This window comes from Mixophyes fleayi, chromosome 5 (assembly GCF_038048845.1).
Source record: "Mixophyes fleayi isolate aMixFle1 chromosome 5, aMixFle1.hap1, whole genome shotgun sequence".
Taxonomy (NCBI): domain Eukaryota; kingdom Metazoa; phylum Chordata; class Amphibia; order Anura; family Limnodynastidae; genus Mixophyes; species Mixophyes fleayi.
In genome coordinates, this window is record NC_134406.1 from 64,836,830 (window position 1) to 64,842,829 (window position 6,000).

General features: G+C 39.7%; 1 protein-coding gene across 1 annotated transcript in view; it reads right to left on the reverse strand.

Moving 5' to 3' along the window:
- The window catches only part of SATB1 (SATB homeobox 1), a 125,002-nt gene extending 119,656 nt beyond the window's left edge, over positions 1-5,346 (reverse strand). The window contains exon 1 of the mRNA XM_075212317.1: positions 5,036-5,346. The gene's annotated coding sequence lies outside the window, so the exon portion shown is untranslated. The remainder of the gene's footprint in view (positions 1-5,035) is intronic.
- Between the last annotated feature and the right edge of the window lie 654 nt (positions 5,347-6,000).

Genomic DNA, 6,000 nt, shown 5'->3' on the forward strand with positions numbered 1-6,000 from the left:
AGCTGTGTGGCAAATACTGTCTGGTGCATTGTATTTGGTTGCGTCGTGTGTGTTTATTTACAGATGAAAGATGTCAGGCCCCCATTAAAGGTTGGCTTGTTTCCTTACTGTTTTCCTGTTATAACCTGTGTCTGTGAGGACAAGGGGTAGTTAAGGAGCACAGACATAGTTAGGGAAGAACACACAGTAGTCTTCCCGAGGCAGTGATTGGGCACCTCACTGACAGTGCAGCACAAACCATTTGAGTTCCAGGGGGCATCCCATGGTTCCATTTGGGTGTTCCAATTTAAGTTTCGGCAGGGTCCCTGGCGGATCCGGACTGGGGCGTTGTTCCGCTTGGGTGAAGGCAGCCGTTTCGAGTTCCGGTAGTGACGACTGGTGGTTTCGTGCGGAAGCTGCCACCCCGGTGGTGTGCTGTTCCAGTGAGCCTCAATCATGCAGGTAGCGACTGGTCCTTGGGATTCCGTGAGTGACCCCATAGCGAGGAGATAGTCTTCTCGGTACGACCTGGGTGCGGGTTTTAGGAACAGTCCTCTGGAGTAGAACGTGAACACCGGCTGGTGTTTCCCGTAGGTAGAGAGAGGAGGCTTACGAAGTACACTACACCCAGTTTATAGTAAAGTTGCTTTCCTGACCATTAGTTTGTGCTAGCGTCAGGCCGTCTGTTATTTAGTGACAGTTGTGTGGGTTGTACATACCAGCCTCACTTGTAGAGTAGAGGATGGCTGTGTTGTGTCTGTATTCCACAGGTGACAGAGAGGAGCAGGAGAGCAGGGATCGGAAGTTGGAGTGCCCGGTGAGTATAACGCTCTATTCCTACTTCTGGTTAGGCCCTCACTGAGAGGTGAGTGGAGTATATGAGGCAGGACTGTTCCTGGTCCCAAGTACTCGTAGTCCCGCGCCCTTGGGAAGAACAAATCGAGGTGGCGGCAAGCGAGATTGACTTGAGTGTCTCTGCTCATTGCCGTGGTCTCGTGGATAGCCCTTTACTGGTAGGCACAACCTTAATTTCTGTTTCTTATGTAGAGGGAAGTGGAGTGAGGTGACAGAGGTTCACTTGATGGTGTGCTGGGATAGGACACCGGCTGGGGTGACTCAGAAACGGACGGGAGATGGTCATCGTTTGAGAGGCAAGTTATCTGTGTGCGTCTGTCCTGTTCCCCGCAGGCGCTACACATCTGCAGCATACACAGCAGGATGACTCCATATTCCCAGTCCAACTGAATAGATTAGCATAGGACATTTGTGATGATTGGAGTTGTGAGTTACAGCAGCTCCTTTCAGATAAGCAGCATGGTCTAGCGTTAATTAATGGCAGATATCACACAATTTTGACCCCCCTCCCCCACCCGATTTGCTACATGGGGCAGTTGTCTAAAAAAGTAAATTAAGTATGTTTTACCGTACAGGTAAATTAAAATATCGATATGTTAGTTCTAGGCTACACAAGCAATATTTAGTCATATATTACTAAGGAACCTGCAAATATATGTAAAACACAAATTGCAAGATATGTAACTCCTTTCCATTAAGCCTGCTACATGTGTGATTTTTAATTGCACTATAGCATGACTGTCTGACACAATGGAAGTATGCTGCTATTTAATGTGATCACATTGAGTCAGCAATGTAATTAATTGCATCAATTCACATGAATGGAAATGCATTACATGACAATAAATAGTACTAAATTGCATGAGATAAATATTGGAAAATACACTAGACAACAAATAAATAAAATTAAAATTACACATATTAATATTAATATTACACATAAGTTTTCATATGCAATTAGTGCAAAGTGAATAATCATGCTATTAAAAAATCAGTTGTGTAGCCCAATTCTATGTTCATATTAGTTTCAGAACATATATGGTAACTGTTATTGAATATGTCCAATATATTACATTTGACATTCTTGACCAGGAAGTGACAAGCAAATGAATAGCCCTTTACTCATTCCTTATTTTTCCATATGCCTACATGCAGCAAAAGGTACTTAGACAACAGATAATTTACACCATACATTATTGCACTACACCAGATTAACATTTGAAGTCTATTATCTAAATGATAGATAAAAAAAACCTCCATGATTTCACCTTCGTGATGGTATATTTGTTGCACAAAATAGGATTTAAAACTACCAAAGTGGATATACTGTGCCTATTTTTTTTTTCTTTTAAAAGAAACAAGAAAATAAAAATGTTATGATAAAGCACACGAATAACTGCATTCCATCTTACTACCCATGCACTTATAATAATAGAGGATTTCATACAAAGAATTACTGTTTAATACATATTTCGAATCGTGGGATTGTGAAGGAATGCAATGTATTTCAATAAGCAATAACAGCCTTTTCACACCCAACTTTTAACACAGCTAAGATAATGCTCAATTTACAATATTTTCTTTAAACAAAGAGCATTGATTAAAATGAAAAGTATTCCTGAAACAGTTCTCTGTTAGATAACACGATTTTCTTTAGTGTCTTGAAGATTAACATAGAATTTTTAAAGTACGTTCCATATAGACATGATTCACATTTTAAATGTAAAAAGGTCTGAAGTTGCTTTATCCATTTAGACAATAATAACTCAAATTGTTTCATAAAAGGCACAGGTTATATTTTATTACTTGTATAACCAGGGTGCATTTAGGTAATGTGGAGTGTAATTGTTAGCCTTAATAAAATGTTTCAACTTGTATAAACACACTGCAGTCAAGCCTATGGTGGTATATAAACCACACTGTGCAAGGGAAGGGAAGCATTTAAAAATGACAAGCAGCATTGACTAATACCCCCACGGTCTTAAACATATCTAGCTTTACAATTAATTGGAACATTAGCGACACTTTGATGTAAAATACGCCACACTTGTACTAATATTTTCCACTGAGCTTTAAATAGACCACAAAGTTGTATGCAGCATGACCATAAACAGACTCTTACTAGCTATATAATGATGCTTAATGAAGTAAAGAAAGTTAATCATGTGGAATAGTTGGGATAAAGCAGAGGGTGGTTCTGTTTCTGTTTTTACTTCATCCCGTGTCAAGTGTATTTTTTGACCGTAGAAGATCAGTTTAGTTTGTCCCTCAGGTCTCACGAGTACAAGACTGGCTGAAAGCATTATGTGACGTCCCTTAGTGTATAAGTATGATGGCACTTACCATTTCATTTAGTCTTCTTTTAAATTCCTTTCATTGCACTAGGTAAGCCTTGTGCCTATCCAGGGGTTGTGGGAATACAAGTCCCAGAATGCCGGGGCTTCGACTAGCTAGAGCCACAGATTGGATTAGTTGCTTGTGCCTTAGAGTGGCATTTCTTGCCACTTAGTGGAATACTTTGTGGCACAAGATAGTACCATCCCATAATTATTAAGCAGGTTTGTTTCCAGACCTCAGTCTTTCAAGGAAGACTCTGCCCCCACAGTATTTACAAAAGATTTTGTGTCAAATCTTAAACTTTCTTCCTAGACTGCACTTAGTCCATAACATTTTTCTTGTTCCCTGTTAGATAACAAAACAGTAAAATAATATATGGTCACTGATCTAATGTAAAAAAAAGTTGTATTTCTTTGTTACCGCAAGAAATTTTGTTTTTAGACATGGATTAAGAAACAATAATGATGTATATTTGTTACACAATTGGAACTACTACATGGCATCAGATACATGTTTTTATGCATCTGTTTAGATCTAAATAAACAAAAAAGTAATGATCTACATTGCTTCATTGGACTGACGTGCAAATTCACACATCTGCGGGTTTAATAAGAATTGCTGTTGTGTCTTCCTATTATCCTGAGATATTGATATCCCCCTGCTGAGATCAGCTTCATAATTGAGCACAATAGCTCATACTGTATTTAAGTTTTAACCTACTGAAACCTTAGTGATATATGACGCTATAAAACGCATACTACTTAAAATTATGACTTTGTTTAGTTCTGTTTTCATTTCCACAGTTACTGATCTGCCTATATTTTATTTACAATTCACTGATTTATCATCCAACATACCGTACATCGTAAATCTAATACACATAATGAAATGGAATCATGGGGGAAAGACACGTTTGTGAAATGATCAAGATTTTTGAAGTGACAACTTACGGTGGTCTTTGCGATTATTAAGCCAGTTTGTATAAACTCAATTAGTGCTACATAACAATGTAGTTAACCCCTTCGTAACCATTGAGGAATGTTACGTGAAATTGTAAGTACAACCTTGAATATATATCCCAACAGTGCAAATCACAACGACATACTGCATATTTACAGTTTATATGGGGTTTAGAATTTAGTACTTTGGTCTATTTTCCAAAGGTAACAATGTGGAATCTCTATCTGGGACTCAAGAAGTTACATAAAAAAATTTTTTCAATCTCATTTGTCATGTTATACACGAGCTCTCGTCATTTATTTAGCTTATAGAGGAGCACCGAACAGCACTCAGCAATGGAGACAGACACAATTAACAAACATACAACATAATGACAATTACTACAAGGAACATGACTTTAGTAAAGCACAGATAATCCCATTTGGCTGTTTATGTCATTCTGTGCACTACCTGTTGTTAATAAGCGTGGACTGACACCTTTAAAAAGGTACTCAGAAATATATGTCACACCATCCTCTCTGATTCAGTGACGATCAATTCACAATGTTACAACAAAACAATCAGCAAGATACTTCATGTAGCTAAGCACAATAGGATATTACTGGCTTATACCATGCAATGGATACAAAAGAATACACACCCACAAAACAATGTCACAGTGTTGTTATATACATTGGCAGCTCCGTTTCTTCTATTTGGGAACAAGTTAATAACAGACACCTTGATCATTGGTAAACAGTACAGGTGGGACAGATAACCTCTCCAGTACTTGCCAGCTGAGGACCCCCCCCCCCCCCTCCCAAACCCTGTCTCTAGGTGTGTACACAGTTCTGGCTGGTGACATTATGTAAAGCTACCTCTCCTTGCAGCATCTGGCTAATCACACACACATTTTCTACTGTACCTTGGGCAACACCACTGTCCTCCTCAACTTCACTTTCTCGCTTCTTTCTCCATCCAAAAAGATCTCCCACCCCCAAACAGGAGTTATAGAATAGGCTCTGGATACACTGGTGCCCTGGAGCTGTGCTGCACTCTCTCTTTAATTAGCTGTAGGTTCGTGGGGGAAACGATCTGCCTACAGGAAAGACCCAATAAAAAAATGGAGAAAAGAAAAACAAGTGGGCTGATGGTTATCTTTCCCAAGCACTGTGATTGTTGCGTGTTTTGTCCTCTCTGCAGAACAGTAAGGCTGGTAGATGTGCGTGTGTCTGTGTATAGATTTATACATAGATATGCTAGCTGTGTGTGAGAGGTGTGAGTCTGATCGCACCTCACTCTCTGCACCGCCCTGTGCACCTCCCAGTCTTAAGCTCCCTGATTGTGGTTGACACACGTACACAGATAACACACCAGAAGATATGTATGCAGTGCCTTGCAACTATTTTTTAGTTTCAAAGGGACACCTGCAGTAATACCCTCACTGATGACCCACTTTGCACTTTCTTCCAGAGCAGGTGGTCTTTGCGCCCAAGATGACCCTGTACCATCTCCTGTTATATATCCCTACAGTAGCTCAGACTCCTTTTCTCTGAATTACATCAACTTTAGAAGTATTTGTAAGGATTAGGTAAAAGCCGGAACTTCCGGAACGAGTCAGCTTACTACAGCGCCCTCTGCTGCTTAGTGTCTTGAGGGAATATATATATATATATATTTCTGTGCATCATAGCTATATATTCTAGTTATCCATTCTGCCTGTCTGAATATATGTCGGAATGGAGCTCTGAGGACCTAAACCATCCCTTTCGGGTGCCGGAATGAGGCTTTGAGTACATTATTCATCCATTCCAGCAGTTGGAATAGGGCTTAAAGTACATTATTTATCTATTCCGGCAGTTGGAATAGGGCTCAGAGTACCTTAGCCAT